This window comes from Accipiter gentilis, chromosome 12 (genome assembly GCF_929443795.1).
Source record: "Accipiter gentilis chromosome 12, bAccGen1.1, whole genome shotgun sequence".
In the NCBI taxonomy this organism is placed as follows: domain Eukaryota; kingdom Metazoa; phylum Chordata; class Aves; order Accipitriformes; family Accipitridae; genus Astur; species Astur gentilis.
Genome location: NC_064891.1, coordinates 12,718,908 through 12,736,704, shown reverse-complemented (window position 1 = coordinate 12,736,704; position 17,797 = coordinate 12,718,908).

Genomic DNA, 17,797 nt, shown 5'->3' with positions numbered 1-17,797 from the left:
ACAGCAACAATTTTTACCTGTAATTACAACTGTGATTTCCTTTGAAGGCCATTTCTGTCATAGCTTGTCTTTCATCCTTCTAGACAGGGGTCTTATACTAAAAGTTTTCTGCCCTGGAGAATAGGGACTAACGGTGGTTTGTTATCATAGTTTTCCTCAGTTGGTGTAAACTTTATCTGGCTGATGATGAGAACTATGTGTTTTTACAGATTCTATAACTTAAAACCGATTTATTTTAAGCTTCTTAATTATTTGCACTGCTATTTTCGATGACAGATTTTAACACATATTTAACAAGAACTTTTAAGTATTTTGTTTTTGTTTCATCTTATCTGTTTCTTCTATTGTGTCATAAAATGTTATGTCGATGAGTAACTGTAGAGTATTGTATTTTTTCATTAAAATTCCTCTTTGGCATTGCTGGTGCTGTTTGCACTGGGAGCATCTGCTGTAAAATTCATTCTTTGAGTCTCTTTGTTTAAAGATATAAGCTTATATGTGCTTTTTTAGTGATTAAATTCCAGTCCTTTTACAGGTGCCAGCTGTTACTGTAATCCTGAGAGATGTGAGTTAAAGGACTTCACAGAATAAGGCAAGAGAGGGGAAAAAAACCCTTCCAGTCTCTTGGTAGGAGAGAAGTGGTAAATATTTCAGCACAGGTATATGCGGCTACAGTTAGATTAAATATAAACTAAACTAGTAAAGACAGTTGTCTTACTGTCCTTAATAGTAGCTATATTATTTGTGCATTTTTGACACAATAGTTTTCTCAGAGCCAGATAATCTTGTAAGAAGTCCTAGCTGCAGGGAATAGAAAAACTTTTATTGATTTAAGGAGAACCAAGGTTTTGCCTTTTTTTTTTTTTTTTTTTTTTTTTATCTGTCAGAGCTTCAGCTTTGATTTAACTAACAAAATAAATTATTCTATTGAATCGGGTCAATTGTCAGTCCAGGCTAGTAGCCTGTCTCTTGCAGTGGCTCATATCATGTGTTTCTGAGTGCGTGGCTATAACTGAGTGCTTCAAACCAGTGAAAGCTAGCACTGCTGTGGAAAGAACAGCGCTGCTGTCCTCTGAGCTTGCCTACTTATTCCTGTCTTATATTAACAGAGTTGCATGGTGAATCTGATTGGAAAAATTTCTGGCTAATGATTTTACCGGAGAACAGAAAAGATAACCACGCTCATTTCTCTAAACTGAGAATATTTATCAAAACTGTTGTGCTCTTTGAGGAAAAATGCTCCCTCAAAAAAGTTTCTTTCTAATATCCTAGTTACAAATCACTTATAATTTCTTTGACTTTGATTAAATTAAAGAAAAATTTATTTTATTCTCAGCTGTAAGAGGCTAAGCCTTAAAGTTACGATGAGGTGATGCCAGGAACTGGCATGTGGATGAAGACAGGAGCCTGAAAGGCCATGTCCAACTGAACAGACACTCTGGAAATTTGAATGGACCAGGAAAAAGTGTCATATGTGTGGTCTTGCTCAACTGAAATCAAAGAGTAAAACCAAGGAAAACAGTGAGTAGAAGGGAGGGATCCCTCTCAATAACTTTCCATAACAGTGCATCTGCTACAGAATTCCCATTCTTTGGGAGGAGGGGGAAAAAAAAAAGAAAAATATTAAGTGAGATTTCTTCCTGGCAGAATTCTTTTATTGTTTTGTAGGGGGATTAGTTTCAGAGGACATCAGATAGATTCATTTGTGGGTATGGTTTTAAGCTTTAGAAATAGGTGCTGGGCTGTAATACTTTGTGATGAATAGACAGGGAACTATGCTTTTACTGAAGAGACTTGATGCTGTTATGGGCTAGCACAATGCTATGCAGGCATTAAATAATCTGAAGATGATGAACAACTAAACAGAGAACTTGCAGTTCCCCTGTAGTTTTTACAATGTGTTCAGAAGACATTTATGGTATTGAGTGAGAGGGGCGTTTAGGTGCAGACCAGGAGATGTCCATTTGAAGTTCCATAGTTTCATTCTGTTTTCAAGTAGGCTTTGATTGTTCCCTAAACAAGGATAATAAATACTAGCAGAGAAGATGGTGTGTCTCAATCTGGCAGTGTGTGCTTAGAACATCCTCAGCCAAATTCTCAATAAAACCAAGCTCCAAAGGTGATCCAAAGCTGTTTCAGAACTTGGGTTATGGTTAGCATTTTGAGGAGTACTGCCTAGTCTTTGGAAAATGGGTTTATGTAAAAATGTTTGTAGAGCAACTGTAAATCTGCAAGTTGCTGGTTCTCCGTGAAGAAGAAAAAACTTGTATTTTGCTGAAGCTAGTTTGCTCCAGTAGAATACCCACAAGAAATGGTCTGTTTGGAGGGAGTGGTAGTGGTGGTAAGGATTTAGAAAGGGGCATGCCCTAAACGTGAGGGAGATGTTGGAGAGAAAGGTAGACAGATGCTTGAAGGCCAATGACATGAGCAAAGCAGAGATGGGCAGTTGAAAAGCACATGTACGTAAGTGTAAATCCTTGTCCAGGGTTCAGCTGTCCAAGGCTTGCTTATGAAGCACAGATGCAAGTCCCGTGTTTAGCTTTTGCTGAAAAAGTCATTGAGCTGAGAGTATGTGTTGTAAAGCCATGTAAAAAAACAATTACAATTGTTTTGTTTTTCTAAAATAGTAATGACAACTCAGAGATGAGAAAAGTTCAAATTGAGGCATGAGGCGAAAGATTAGTTTTGGAGAGTTAGAAGATAACAATTAAAAAATACTGAATATCAGCCTGTTCCAAGGAGTAATGGGAGGCAGCCTTGCTCCATGTGTCTGTCTCATGATTGCAAAGCCAGAAGAGATGTGTGATATGCCTACATCAAGGGGGTAAGTACCTAAATTCTCAGCTTGGCAATGTGTTAGTCCTATCTATATGCTGATTACATGATTGGCTAATATGTAATAGTTGTATATGCTGCTTGCAGAGTCTTTGAGTATGGTAGAAGCTATTAAAACAAGTCATCCAGTTAGAAGGAGACATCTGAGAGATGAGAGAAATATGCAAAGAGCGTTGAAGGTAAGGACTAGATTATTATTGCCCAGGAAAAAAAAAAAAGGTTAAGTAGATGAAAGGATTTAGTAGAGCTTGTGGCTTAGAGAGATGGGATAGGAAGATAATCGTGGCAAGCTATAGTTTATGTAGATTAGGGATGATCTGAGTGTTACAAAAGTTGGGAAAGTTTAGAAACTGTAGAGGAATTTTGAGAATGGGACAGCATGTAAATGCACAGGGCAAAAGGCTGGGAAGAGTGAAAGCTGCTCTTCTGGTGCTCCTCTGAGTGGAAGCAGTGGAATGGAGCAGGAGCTCCACCAGGGTGAGGAGGAGACAGAGCATTGGGAGCACAGTCCAATTGCATCAAACTTACTTGGTGAGAACAGGAGGAAGTCTTCTTGAAACAGCAGAAGGAGGAGGATTAGAATAATTTCTCTTTGCATCCTGGTTTAGCAGATTACATCTCATGTTTTTTTTTAAGGTTTTCAAAGCTACAGGTTTTCAAAGCAGGTTGTCCTTTGTGTTGTAGTTGAATTCTGACTAACAGCACTGTTCTAAAGCTTGTATCTTTCTGAGAAATGGGGATTTAATACAGAAACACAACACGGGGTTAGATCGTATGTACTTCTTCAGAGACATTCACATAACAATTTCTTTTATTTCTGTCTATACTGAAAGTCCTGCTTTGGCACATCAAAACTGTATTCCAGGAGTCCTGCTGGAAATTCATGCCATCTATAGCTTCCTCTGTTGAAGCCTCAGTGAAATTGATGGATTATGAAGTTATTTTAAAAATTTCTGGTGACTTGAAATGAGAAAGAATCCATGCTATTAATATTTACTTAGTAATATATTGCAAGTGGCTCTAGTTCCTCAAAACTCCCAAGATGTGAAGTCCTGCTCAAATGTTATGGAGACTTTATCTGATCCTGTAATAGATTCTGACTTCAATTACTATCTCTGATGCTGCTATTAGGATGTGCTACTGTCTTTACCAGCTTCTGATTACTTCTGCTTGCATGGGTATTGTTTCCCGTTCTGGGATTTCTGGGTTTTGCTTGGTCTTGCCAACAGTGGAAGTTTTTGTCTTACTGACTTGTCTGTAGGCAGCTGCAATGATTAGAGCTGCCTCATCCAGATTTCATTTTAGAGGCATGAAGATGTCAGTTCTAAAAAATGATGCTTAGATACTTGATGCTTGAATTAAAAAAAAAAAAAAAAAATCACACCGGAGTAAATTCATGTTTAAGGCACTCCTTGACCTGATGCAACTGTAGATGAAGCTTGGTCTGTTTCCTTGGATTGAGCAGAACTAATGGTGGAATAGGTGCTTGCCTTGGATTCAGCAAAACACTCTGTAACCCTGCAATAGGAACATCTGGAGGAATAAATTAAGTGTAGTAGTCTGCTCTCCTCAAGAGTCACATACTGTTTTACTATGAAAGCTTAACCCCCCCCCCCCCCCCCAAACTTTTCAGCCGCATCAGTACAACAAAACACAGTCAATCGAAAGCAGTAAAACCTGGTTCCTTTCATTCCTAGAAATACAGACTTAACAGTCGGCAAGTCAAGCTGAGATACCATCTGTTTTGCTGCAAGGATTTTTTTTGAGAAGGCTTAAGGATATTTGCACATAACATATACATTCATAAAAGGCTTCTAGTAATTCAGTAGAGATACAAACAAACTTCTAGAAATTTTTCTGTACCCTGTAGGGTGCTTAAAGCTCAAACCAAGACCTGAAAGATGTCTGCTGGCTGAAAAATGTTACTTGAATTTTGTTGACAGATCAGCCGTCTGTGGAATACAAAGCTTTCTACAAAAAGCTCTTATTTCCTTACATTTTCCTTTTTTTTTTCTCAAAACAGAAACTTCTGCTGATTTCTCATTCTTTGGAAAAATAATCTTAAAACCTTTGCCGCAAACATCATCCATTTATGTCACTTGTTGGTGAAAAAGGGGGAAACTTCAATTTGAAATGTTCCCACACGCACAAAAAAAAAGGTATTTCAAGCCATATAAAAAGAAAAAACTTCAGAGCTTCAGTAATGTATACAAGTATTTGTGAGGTTTTTGAAGCAGACCTGTGTAGCTGGACAGCAGAAGCACTTTGTGTGTGTGTTGGGGATGAGGGTGAGGCTTGGAGATACTCAGCAGAACTTTTAATTGTTAGTTTTTCTCTAGTCTGCTCTCATTTGCAAAGGTGCCCAGATTCAGATAAGAATGTGAAAACTCCAGGGGCCAGTATAAGTCCTTTCTCTCCTTCAAAAAGAAGAAATCATTTATCTGCCTCTGTGTTTTTTCAGTCCTCATATACTCATTGCTATATAATTGCTGATCTAGAGTTACCACTTTCAGGCTTAAGTTCCATGTTAGCACAGTGTTAGTCTGTCCATTTCTTCTATTGCTAACAGAAAGATACCTTGTCTCACAGAGCATAGCCAGATTTTTTTAGAGATGTCCTTTTATTAAGCACCTGGACAGAAACATGTAATTAAGACCAACTGCTGAAGACTAAGTCTTCCTTGATTTCAAAAATCTTGTTCACATTCAGAAAGCCTTAACTTCTTATACACACTGACCACAACCTTTCCCCTCTCATCCAAAATAAATCCCTGCAGCTACATATCACAATGGCCTATAACCTTTCTGGTCCCATTGCACAATGGCCTTAGCATGTTTTCTTTTTGTTTGTTTTTTTTTTTGTTTGTTTTGTTTGTTTCTTTGTTTGTTTTTGTTTGGTATAATCCAAGTTAGCCTCCTATAAATTTGTTTTGATACCTACTTCTGTTCATGATTTTTCTTTCTTTTACATCTATAAATCTAGCTGTTTGTACTATCACTGTTCAAACAGTTCTTGTGGGTGTGATGTATTTTTCCCAGTTGTTACTAGCTAATTATTGTATGACTTTGAAAGTGGCATATCTTGGAATTTTTTACTGTTGTGAATTTATGTATAATTTTCTTTGTATGATGGTAACAGTGAACACTAAATACAAAGTTAGAATGAAGCAATCGTATTTAAAATACTGTATCACCATTTTCTGATACAATCTTATACGGTGCCTCTAAGAGTTTTGCTTGGGAATATATATAAGCATTGTAGCTCATTGGGTTCATTTGCTGTTTGTCGAATATGGTCAGTTTACAAAAGGGACTCTATCCTAAAACGACATAATATTTTGCTTACATTGAAAGACTTCTTTAGATCAGCACTCCTTTCTTAAAGGAAAATCTCTTTTTTTAAGTTTATGGTTGAAATCGCTTTATAGCTTTTCTAGTTTTTGTTTAATCTTTCCAATGGCAGCACTCATTTTTTCTGAATTAATCACACCAGGGTTTCTTGGGAGTCTTTCTCATCAGGTAAGTTTACCGTTCCCTTGCTGATGGTCCTTGTCTCCTCTATCTGTAATCTTTTCCAAACATGCATGATTAAATTGCATGCAACGTTTCATCTGAGGCTTTAACAGTGCCTCATAGAATAAATATTAGTCTTTCCTGACAGCTATATCTTTGTTTGCTCAGTTTGCCAGAATACAAATGCCTTTGGATGCTTAACTTTCTCCTTGTACAGAATTCACAATGTGTGAGTATAAATGTCAACTTTCATGCCTGGTCTTCAGATCTGAGATGATTTTGTCTATATCTTAAACTTACAGCTTTAATCACATTCAGTTTCTTATTTAGACCATCTCTCCACCCTGCCCCTGAGCAAAGCCTTAATTAAATAATTTAAAATTGAAGGCAAGGTGTCAACAATTCTCTTGTTATGTCTTGGAAATATGTAAGAAGGATTTCAGGCTTTTTCAGTGCACTTGTAGCTAACTTGTAAATCCATTTCATTTTCCATCTGAAATAGGTGTCCTTGCTACTTGTATTGATACCACCTTCATATGTATGTACATACAACTGTTACAGGATCAGACATAGTCTTCCAGTAGTATCACAGGTGCATTGTTTTATTTAAACTTTCTGCTTCAACAGGTTGATCAAGCAAAAATTCTACAAGATTGAACTGTATTTTCCACTGCTGAAGAATGAATTCCTAACTGAATAAATAAAGTAGAAGTGCATTGACTTATACATCTGTCCCACTGGAGGGGGAAAAGAGTTTGAATGGCTTTTTTTTGTTTGTTTGTTTTTGTTGTTTTTTTTATGTAGTGCAAGCCAGTCTTTGCAGGCAGATATTTGCTGATGAAGTTAGAATAGTAATAACTTGTGAATAGTACTCACTGTTCACAGATAGTGAATAGTTAACAATACAACTATTTTAGGAAAGATAAATCTGTTTGTAAAAGAAAAAGGTCAATAGATTTCTTTTTTTTTAAATAAAACTTTACTTTTTAATTACCTTTTTAGGGTGTATTCATTTGGGACTCTTCCTGATGGACTCCCTTAAGCTGTGAGTCCATATGGCAAAGTTGGTCATGGTCATACTATAGTGAAGCTCTTTATATTACGAATATTGAAGGTATTTTTTACTTTGCTCATACCTCTAGGAACTTAACTGATTTAAATCCTTGTTGCAGTGATTATTGTAAATAAGAAGTGTTTGCTTCAGAGGCCAAGTTTGAGAGAGTGAGAAAGGGGCCTGAAGGTTTCTTAAATTTTTACAAAAAATACAAACTTATGCCTCTGCTTACTAATACCCAGAAAACTAAGCCCCTGCTGGTGGACTAGGTCAGGACTAAAATTCCTGTTGATTTCAGAGCAAGAAGTAGAGTTTACGATTAACAGAATCTCCAGGATAAACCAAACCTGAACAACTAGTTTGCAGCACAGGCTGAAGTAAAGCATTCAACAGAGGTGTGATGAAAAGCTAGCAGTATGAATACTGGAAATGTTCTTGGTCAGGTTGGAGCTTATATGCTTTCTGCTGTGGAGCATATTTGATTTCAAGATAGGTGGGGGAAGGGGTATAACTCTGTTAAGATAAGTGTCCTAATGAATATATACTGTGTTGGCATCTAGATGGAGGCAGTCTCTTTGCATGGAAATGTGTACCCATAATGAAATGTCTGAGTAGATAACATAGAATTGGGTAATAAATTCAAAAAACAAAACAAGAACAATAATAAACTATGCTGTACTGTGAAAGATCTGCTCTACAAATCAGCTCTAACAAGCTTATGAATTGCCTTAATCTTCATTTTAGATGTCTTTCTCTAGTGTCCAGATTCTGCTGTGAAGGGTGAGAAAGCTGCTAACTGGACTGTAGAGGCTGAATTACAGTTCTCAATTTGTATGAGGGCTACTTTCTGTACTCTGCTTTTTGATGTTCCAGTGACATCTCTGGGAACCTTGTGCTTTTGTAGAGTCACTGAACCCTGCAATTATCGATTCCTTAAGATCACGCTTTCCTAACAATCAGCTTCGGTTAGTGGGAAGTTGAGGTTTGACTTCTGCTTTTGGCCTTGCTCCTTTCCTTTTTTTTGCCTCATCAGTTTGTTTTACTTTTTCACTTCGTCTCTGTCTTTTTTTTTCCTATCGCTTTCCCTGGAGCAATTCCCTGAGTTCCCTGTGACCCCCCTGTTAACATCTTTTATACAGATTAGAATAACCAGGCAATGAATTTTGATGATGAAGTGAAGCAGTGCTGTGTTTTAGAATTTGTATTCCATTAAGGCTGACTATCAGATGTATGAACTGCATTTGCAGTCCTTGTTTCATGCTGTCTGCACCCTTGGGAAGACTTTGCTCACCATATTGGTTACATTTGGCTTGCATATGGTAAGAAAACTTGCAGTTAGACACCTGTACTTACCTACCAAAAAGTTTGCATGTATTAGGGGAGCTGGAGATCCACTAAGAGGAGTGCATGCAGCTGTCAGGCAGACACTTGGCATCAGGCCTGGGTGCAGGTGTAATGACAGTGAAGGTGGTGAGATGGGGCAGCGTGGAAAGATGTTCAGCGATGCATGATGTGGGCTGAGCCAGGCAGCACTGGTAGAGTTGTTAAGGCCTCTGTAGTAAAATAGATCAGCTCCATTTGACATCATTGGCATAAACAAGAGATGTTTTCTGCCTTTCCATCTGGCCCATTGAGTACATGAAGAAAATGTAACTTGCATCAGCTCAAGCTTCCAGGTGCTTATTAATGCTCTCTTCCTGGTAGCTTGTGTGTAGTGTATATATTATTTCTGAATTTTACTTTATATGTTTCTATTGACATTCTATTTCTATTGCTACTTATTGACATATTTCTATTTATATATTCTGTTTCTTTGAGTTTACATATTTCTAATTCCTAGGAAGTAAGGCTTCTCAGTGATGTGCCAGCTGCACTGGGAGAGTAGATTTTTCTTGCTTCAAATAAGAAGTGTAGATGTCCTTTTTGATTGTACAGATGACAGCTAAGCTATGGCTTATAAAAAGGCCCAGTAACTTTCTTCTGAGAGTCTGTAAAATATGCTCTGTGTAGTGTCTTGTATGTGTGTGACAACAGAAATGTAATGTTCTTCTGCTCCTTGCCTCTAACATATGGTTTCCATAGACACATCTGTTAAGCACCCGACTTAGCTATTACTGGGTTTGGTCCATAGCTGAAGAATCTTAAAGACCGTGCGATCTGAGAACAAATAGCTAGAAAATACATAGCATCTCCATGGGTAAAGTATAAAAATATAGCCTACTAAATATCATATTAAAGCTGCATCCTCAGTCAGACTTGAATTCTGAAGAGCAGATTTGTGGCAAAAACGTGTGAAAAAATGTCTTTGACTATTGCAACTCCGTATGGTTGTGTTGTGTCCTCGCTCAGGCTGTAGATGGCACCGTTGCTGCACACGAAAAGCCGTCTTGCATTTGCTCTTCCAGTCACTTTACTCCCAAGAGAATTGTTATCCTACAGGCTTTTGAAAGCGTGTATTTGATGATATGATTTGGTAGGGGTTTGATAGAGCTCCCCTCTTTCTAGAATTACTATTGGGAAGAAACAGGGAGAGAGGTGTTGGATTTTTTTTTTTTTATTTCCTTTGTACAATGGTGCTTTGAAATGCATTGGTTACAGAGCTCTCTTTCTGTGATAGTGCTAATAAAGACTGGGTCTGTTACTTTGGTTCCAAATGAGAGCTGCATGTGACAAGGAATTTCTTAAAGGATTTCCTTATTTTCATCTTCAGGGTTTCTGTGATATTTTCTGTGGTACTGCTAACAAGGCTACTATAGCCATGATGTATTTTGGAGGATACTGAAGTTGAAAGCCTACACTTTTCCAATTTTGCCAGCTTAAACTTCTAAATCCAGTCTTGGAACTTTAAAATTATGTTTTTCCTTGCAGAAAGAGGATGTCACTGGCAGGAAAGGGAATGGGTGTGCTTTTATATGAGCGAGGATGCAGTATGAGGTCCTTTGGGCTTAGCCATAGCCTGAAATAGTGAGAGGACAAAAACCTGAGCTAAGGAATTAGAGCTGATGAGTGACCAAGGATCAACAGTATAAACAATCCAATAGAAATTGGTTTTATTGGGGTTTTCTGAGTCTTACCTGAGATGCTTTAAATTTTCCCTTCTGAGACGAGCATCTGAAAGTCATCCCCTCTGCTTTGGAAAACTTCTGTTTTCCAAAACAAATACCACAGTTAGGTCAGTCTGTCTTGTTTTTGAAGTTGAGCACTTGAAACATAAATTAGTGAATGGATCTACAAAAAAAATAGATCTCTCTGAAATCCTTCAGACAACTAATTTCCAGATTCCCTGGAGTGTACTAAAAGACCCATAGCTGCAGACATCGTGCTTCCTGAATCTGGTGATATAGTGGGGGGAAGCCAAAGGGGAAATGGAAGGGGGAGGTGGATAAAGAGTTATATAGTAGGAATCAGGAGAAATCTTAGTTCTGAAATGGTGAACTTACAAATTTAAAGGGTCTCAAAGTGATCTGTTTTTATTACAGTCTCCACAGGTATTCATTAAAACATGTTAAGCACAAAAAAAGCCTCTAAAATCTCGAAGAGAGTGGGGGAACATTGCTATTAAAGTTAAAAAAGCAAAAAATACCCTTGGGTAGGAAACAAATTCAGCAGCTGGTCAAGATCCGCTGTAAAATACAAGTCTTGGCATAGTGGTACAAGTTAAAGATCCACAAATACTAGGGCAAATGAACAAATTATTATTTGAGCCTGTTAAGAGTGTAAATGGAGGATAAGAATTCAGTCTATCCAAGGTAACACAAACCATGAGAAAAAGTGGGAAGTCTTTGTCATAATTTGCACCATGCTCATGAAATGATAAAGTTCTTCAAAGAGTTGTTGACATATGTTTATATAGTTTGAAGTGGAATAAAACCACATTACTGATGGGGGGGAGGAGCACAGAAGGACATAGCTACAAAAGTGGCTTGTTTTGTTTGTTTGCAAAGTAACCTGCAGAGGCAAAGGAACTTGCTGAGTTTACAGTAAGCATCTATTTTGAATAGAAATAGTTGATAATCACATGAAAAACAAGGTAAACACTGGGTTGTGGGGTTCTGTTGGTGTTTTGGTGGGTTTTTTTTTGTTTTTTTTGGTGTTTGGGTTTTTTGGGTTTTTTTTTAAGGAACATATTAAGGAAATGTTACTTTTCTTAGCATGTGGTATTTTTCTCTCCAAACTAAACTTGCACAGTTTTGAGATTAAAGAGAAAAATATCAAGAAAGCCATTAATTCATTCATCAGCTAGAAAGAGGATCTAAACCACAGCCAGCAGTAAAGGAAGCTTTAGTCCTACTAGTTTGCCTTGGTACCAATTTGGGTTGGATGTTCTTGGAAAGCAATGATATTTCAGTTTGTCACAGGTGCTTGTTCCAGTCAATGGTTATGGGCAATGCCATTTTGCTTCCACTGCTTTTGCAGTAGCCATCTTATTACTTCTTGGTTTTTTAATATATTTTAGAGATCACAAATGCTCCTGGAGATTTTGTTCCTAGAAGCTGTGCTGCAGTTGTTGGTATCTGGTTCATTTATGTCTGACAGATGACCCTGAGCTATCAAGAAACTACCTCTGCATAAGACACATGAAGCCTTATGCTAAATTGCCTTATTTTTACTCATCCATGCAGAATAACTTAGTTGCTTATTCTAGGAAATGTAAAATGACTGCCTCTTAGGGATTTTATTTGGACACGTTATAGGCTTTAACTACTGGTGTATATATAACATGGTTATAATGTACAAATCAATCAGATAAAACACACTAACTCCACCTGAGACCATAGTCACATTTTGTATTAACTGCATACTGGGTAAATATACCCAATATGATATATGTACTATACTTTTTATTAAATAGTCTCTATATTATGCTAATGTGTGTATATATATTATATATCCTAAACTTCTTGTTCCATAAAGCTAATATTTGCCTCATAAGAAAGATGGCACACAAAGCCCTCTTATTTCCCATGTATAAGCTATTACAGCTATATTCCCAATTTAAGTGGAGACATTTTAAATTTAATTTTTTTAAATCTATTTTAGCTAGCAGCAGAAGTCCTTCCTATGTAAAATTTCTAATGGCATTTAAAATTATTTTATTTTAAAGGCTATGCATAAATATAGATTTTTCATTTTTTTTCTTCCCTCCTCCTTTGATCATGTACATGTGACTTGGTGTTAGCACAGCACAGCTGTTTCTCAGAGTGGAACTGCCCATAGAGAGCGAGCAGCCTCCCTGCAGGAGTGCTCAGAAGTCTTTTCTCAGCTGCTCTGAACTCTTTGCTCCTATGTGGAAAGTCTCTTCAGTCTCAAAAATAGTCATGGGAAGCACTGGGAGTGTCCTCTTTCTAGCTTTCCTCCCAATCTTTTATTCAGTTGTTGTCCTAAGCCTAAAGGCAGCACGTAAACCTTCCAGTTCTATCATAAGGTTCTAAGCCTTTTGTGGGTGGCCAGCAGCTAAGCACCCACACAGCCACTTGGTCACTTCCTTTAGTCTTTATTGCTGAGCAGGTTTTTGGGAAGCTTTGTTAAGTTTTGCTGCCCAGAAACATCTAGTTAGATGTGTCATGAGGACCTTAACTTCTGCTGTTTTTTCAAGCTCTTCCTTGCACAAAATACTTGCTGAACCATTGTCTTAAAGCTGTATGAGTGCCTTTAAAGGGCAAAATTGGCTGTTCAGATATGACCTTTTAGAGATGTTTTCCTGGCACAATCTTTTATTTCAGGATCTGTAAGGACAGAATACAACACCTTAGTAGACTTAAGCCTGAAGCATGAATCCACAGCCCTAATTCTGTGCAACTTAGTGTGGTTTTGTGATGACAAAATGGCCCAAACCCCTATGTGGTTTCATTCTTGTTTAAGAGTTTCTTTGTCCAGGCTGGATTGTGTAGTGAGGACAAGGTTCATTAGCAGTTACATTGCCTGCTATTGCTTTGCAAAGATTTGATGGGTTGTCTCGGTCTTCCTGCTTCTTGTGAAGAATGAAATAAGGGGGAAACGATCATTTAAGGATTCTATCAAAGAATATGTGACAGTTCCTAAAAGCTAAAAATGAATCAACTTGGGTCAGTCCTATGGATCACAGCATGGGCATGTAGGTCTTAGCTGCTTGCACCATGTGGGGCATTCTTTGAAAGCTGACATGTAGCATAGGGGTGAGGTGAGATAACTGATTTCTGCAGCAGTTAACTACAGTGCACTGGCTGCTAGGCAATAAGAAATGTAAGGCGCTACACCTGGTGTACTTGAGTCTTTTGGGAGCAGGTGTGTGCTAGGCCAGTGATATACCTCTGAACTGTTCATCTGTGAGTAAATTTGTCATCTACTAAGGCTGCAAATCATTGATTTTTCAGAGAACAAGAAAAATCAGGCACTGAAATGTAATTTCTACTTGGGAGCTCTGTGTCAAATATGGCTTTCAATGTTAATTAACCCTTATCTCAAGTGAGATGTGATTTTTTTTCAAGAAAGGGAAATATGAGGAGCGGTGGAAGGTGGAATAACTTTTTTATCCAACACAGTAGTTTTGAATTAATACTTTGTTCATACAGTGTTCAATAGAAGGGGCCTTAAGTGATAACTGTAAATGAGGATGCTATCATGCGATCATATCTGATGATAACAGATATTTACAAAACATCTCTAGCTTTTGGGAATAGGTGTGACTGGTAAAAGATGGGTATAAAACTGTGAATGATGAAAATAAAATGAGACAAAACATCTGTCCTGGTATTAGCATGGAACTGAGGCAGAGCTGATTGATTTTGTTCCTCTTTCTATATTAGGAGTCTGAAAAGGGGGGCAGCACATCTTGTGCTGACTCCCGCTATGTAAAATGTAAAACCCATTGCAAATTTTTTGAGGTAGTTCATTAAAAGTTGATGCCTAAAGTTGACTTGCATTCCCCTTTGATCTGTATGTACTTGGTTCATTCACTGTTCAAATTATTGCCTAGCTGCTTAATAGGCCACAACTTAAAGGATAGCACTGCACAAGCACGCTTCTGCTCAAACATTAACTCTTTTTTTCCCCATGTTTTCAGAGCTGTCTGTAACATGCTTCATAGGAAGGGGAAGCAAAGACAGGGGAGGGTGTTTGAGGAGGATTTTGGCTGATGCATCTCTAGTGACACCTTGTGGGATATTTCACATGGTCGTCTATGACTCATTTTCGAGGAAGAAGTAAACTGAAAGGCTTGTTGGGCAAAAAGTTGCCCAAATACTCCACATGGGATACAGTTAAACTTCTGCACCTGTCTATAGGTTTTCAGGATTGTCTTTGTAACTTGTAGTTAGTAAACAGGATGAAATACACAACATCGAAGATGCTATTTGGCAATGAAGGACCGCAGAGAACTGAAAGATGACACTTTTGTTGTTAGATTTTATGGTGATTGTTGGATTTTCCTTCAATGCAGTTTCTGCAATTACTACTTTATGAGCCAAATCTTCAGGTTTAAACTTGAGTTTTCAGAACTGATGAAGCAAATTATTTGAATAAGTAGTTCATCAAATCAGCTAAGCAGAAATCTAGCAATTGTTAGGATTTTCATTGCTATAGAAATTCCATTTCTTATACATTAAAAGCAAAAAATATTAGACTAGTTTCCTAATTTTAATTGATTTAATTGTTGTTGATATTCTCTACTGTTGTCTCTTGCAATAATTTGTGTTTGAACTCCAGCATAAAGTCTCACTTTATACCTTTTTAATTAGAATGCTGGAAAGAGACAGCTATACAAACTTGTCTTTGGGTGAAAACAAAGCTGAAATATTTGCATGTTTTTTATTTTTTAACCAGTTCAGTTTAAAGTCTGATGCTACCTCCTCAAGACATCCTTAAACATCATCAAAGTGATTTCTTCATTATCCTTAAACATCATCAAAGTGATTTCTCTATTTCTCTCAACATGCAGTATTACTTACATAGATCAAAAAGTTCATATTTACTCCTATAGTCCAGAAATGGATTTGAGTTTCTTCAGGTACTGGTCTGGACTGTACAATTCGTTATGCACTGACAATGTCTGTACAGGCATCTAGTGATTTGCTCCTCTCTTGAATTGTCTGATCTCGTACTTGGGGCTTCCAACAGACTTAGCAGGTTGGCACACTCCATGAGTGTGCTGGGTACATTGCCTTGTAAGAAAAAATTTTGCTGTTGCTGCAGAGGCAGTTCAGATGGAGAGTCTGTAGCCTTGTAAATAGGACCTACGCTGTTAGTAGTAAAAGGTTATAGGTGGTGTACTGGCCTGACAGTGGAGTGTGTAAGGGCTTGTCTGGCTTTTAGCTAGCTTATGCTGTGGATGTTGCTTAATAGGCAATTGTTTATTCCTGATGTATCTGAGCTTTGCTCTATAAAAACTATTTATATAAATATCTGAGAACCTAGATGTAATCGTTTAACAAACAGTAATCCTTTATGTTACTTGGGGCTGGGGTGTACTGTGTTGTAATTTGAAACATAAGCTGGTAGCGAAGTATGAGAGCTGTCTGTGTTAAGAAAACATAAACATAACCCAGAGGGACCCCTAATATAGGTGATAAACACCTCCCAGTGAAGAACTTGGGATGCTGCTGATAAACTGCTGTACCCCACTGGTGTTTCAGCATGAAGAAAACTGGTGCTGTTGCCTTCAGGACCCAGAGGGACACTGAAAGAGCGAGTATAATGCCAGAGAAGAAAAAGAGTAGGCACTAGGAAGTTTGTATATGTAAATCTTAACTGTATTATTAACCAAAAGTGTAAGTGGACTAATAATAATAACTTGTGTTTTAGTTAGATTGCTAAGATTCTAATTAGATTAACTGTTTCCCTGGATATTAGACTGATAGCATATACAGTACTCTTTATTGAACAGCTGAAAGTAATTACCGTTCTTACTGAATTCCTTGGTTATACAATCAGACCCTTGGTCCTGCTCCCTGGAACAAAAAAAGTACCAAAACTTTTAACTGATCTTTCACAAACAGCAATTAAAGTGGAAACACTGTAAATAGTCTCCTGGCTTTTGATTTTTGACACAGGCTTTTTTTTTCTTTTTCCTAAGGTGAAAGGTTCAAGTGACTTGAAGGAACTTCACCATGCAGACCCAGCTAATTCAATAAGACTTCAAATTAGACTGGTCTTATACCATATTCTCAGCAAAGAGCGATAGAGGGAATGCATCCGAAATAAGTGGGTCCTGTAGACGTATAACTGACACTGAAGCTTATTTTTAACTTGAAACATTAAACACAATACAGGCCAGCACAAAAAAAAAAAAAAAAAAAAAGAAAAAAAGTAAATGAAGACATATTGGACTGTTCGAAGCACTTTGGCATGCTTCTTCAACTTTGTTTCCTTGTTTTCTACTGCATCAAGGAAGAGTAACTTCCTTTTCATTTCTTCAGCTATGAAATCTAGTAACTCAGCAGCTTTAAAAATAATGACTATCACAGTTTCATCTTCACTAGCTATGTGCCACTGAAGTTCTTCCTAGATTTTGACAACTAGCAGCAGGCTTAAAGCTGTAAGAAGGCCATAGGTTGAAAGTTGCCCTTTTCCTCTGCAGGGCATGGGAGTGATATGAAAAATAAGTTAGATGCTTGTTTCTGCTCCAGTAAGGGTAATAAGGAACTTTACCTTGCAGTTCAGTGGGTTCAGAACCATGCTGTAGATGCAGGACAGACGCAGGGTAGGAGAAGAGGGCTGGAGAAGACCATTCCCAAAGGTGCTCAAAATCCAAGTGTGCACAGCTGATAAGGCAAACCTGGGTGCAGATTGAACAAAGTGAGGGGGTAAAACCGGTTGTTATTTCTTTTGCAGGCTAATATTTAAGAAACTGAATGTTTTAACTGAGACAAGCCTGTTGCTCCCTAGAAATGAGTCCTGTGTGCATGTGGCATACCTGCATACAATAAAAAAAAATCTATTATAAGCCCTTCTTTAAAATAAAAAAAACCCTGTTAGCAAAGAATAAGATTAATTGTGGTAATAAAATAATAAGAGAAATACTATAGTTTCACTGAACATGGCTTCCAAATTTCTGCTTAATTTGCTTTTCTTTTATATAGAGAGCATTTTTCTGTTATTTCTGGGTAATTTGGTACTAAGCTTTGTGGGTTTTTTTGGTTGTTTTTTTTTTTTCTTTTCTTCACAATGCATTGGCCTGTCCTTTGGCATAACAAGACTTAGCTTCATTATGTAAACTGCATTTGAGTTGGCTAACGTAAAACTCAGTATGTGGCTCATGGTTAATACCAGGAAAAAAACGTAGTGATGTAATTCATTCAAGGCCTGCATGAAATGTTTGGCTGAGATTATTTTTACGTCTTTTCTCATTAATTAATGGTAACATTTTCTGTGAAGGAAATGTCTTTCATAATGAATTTTCGTTTCTTGTGGAGCTTTGAGG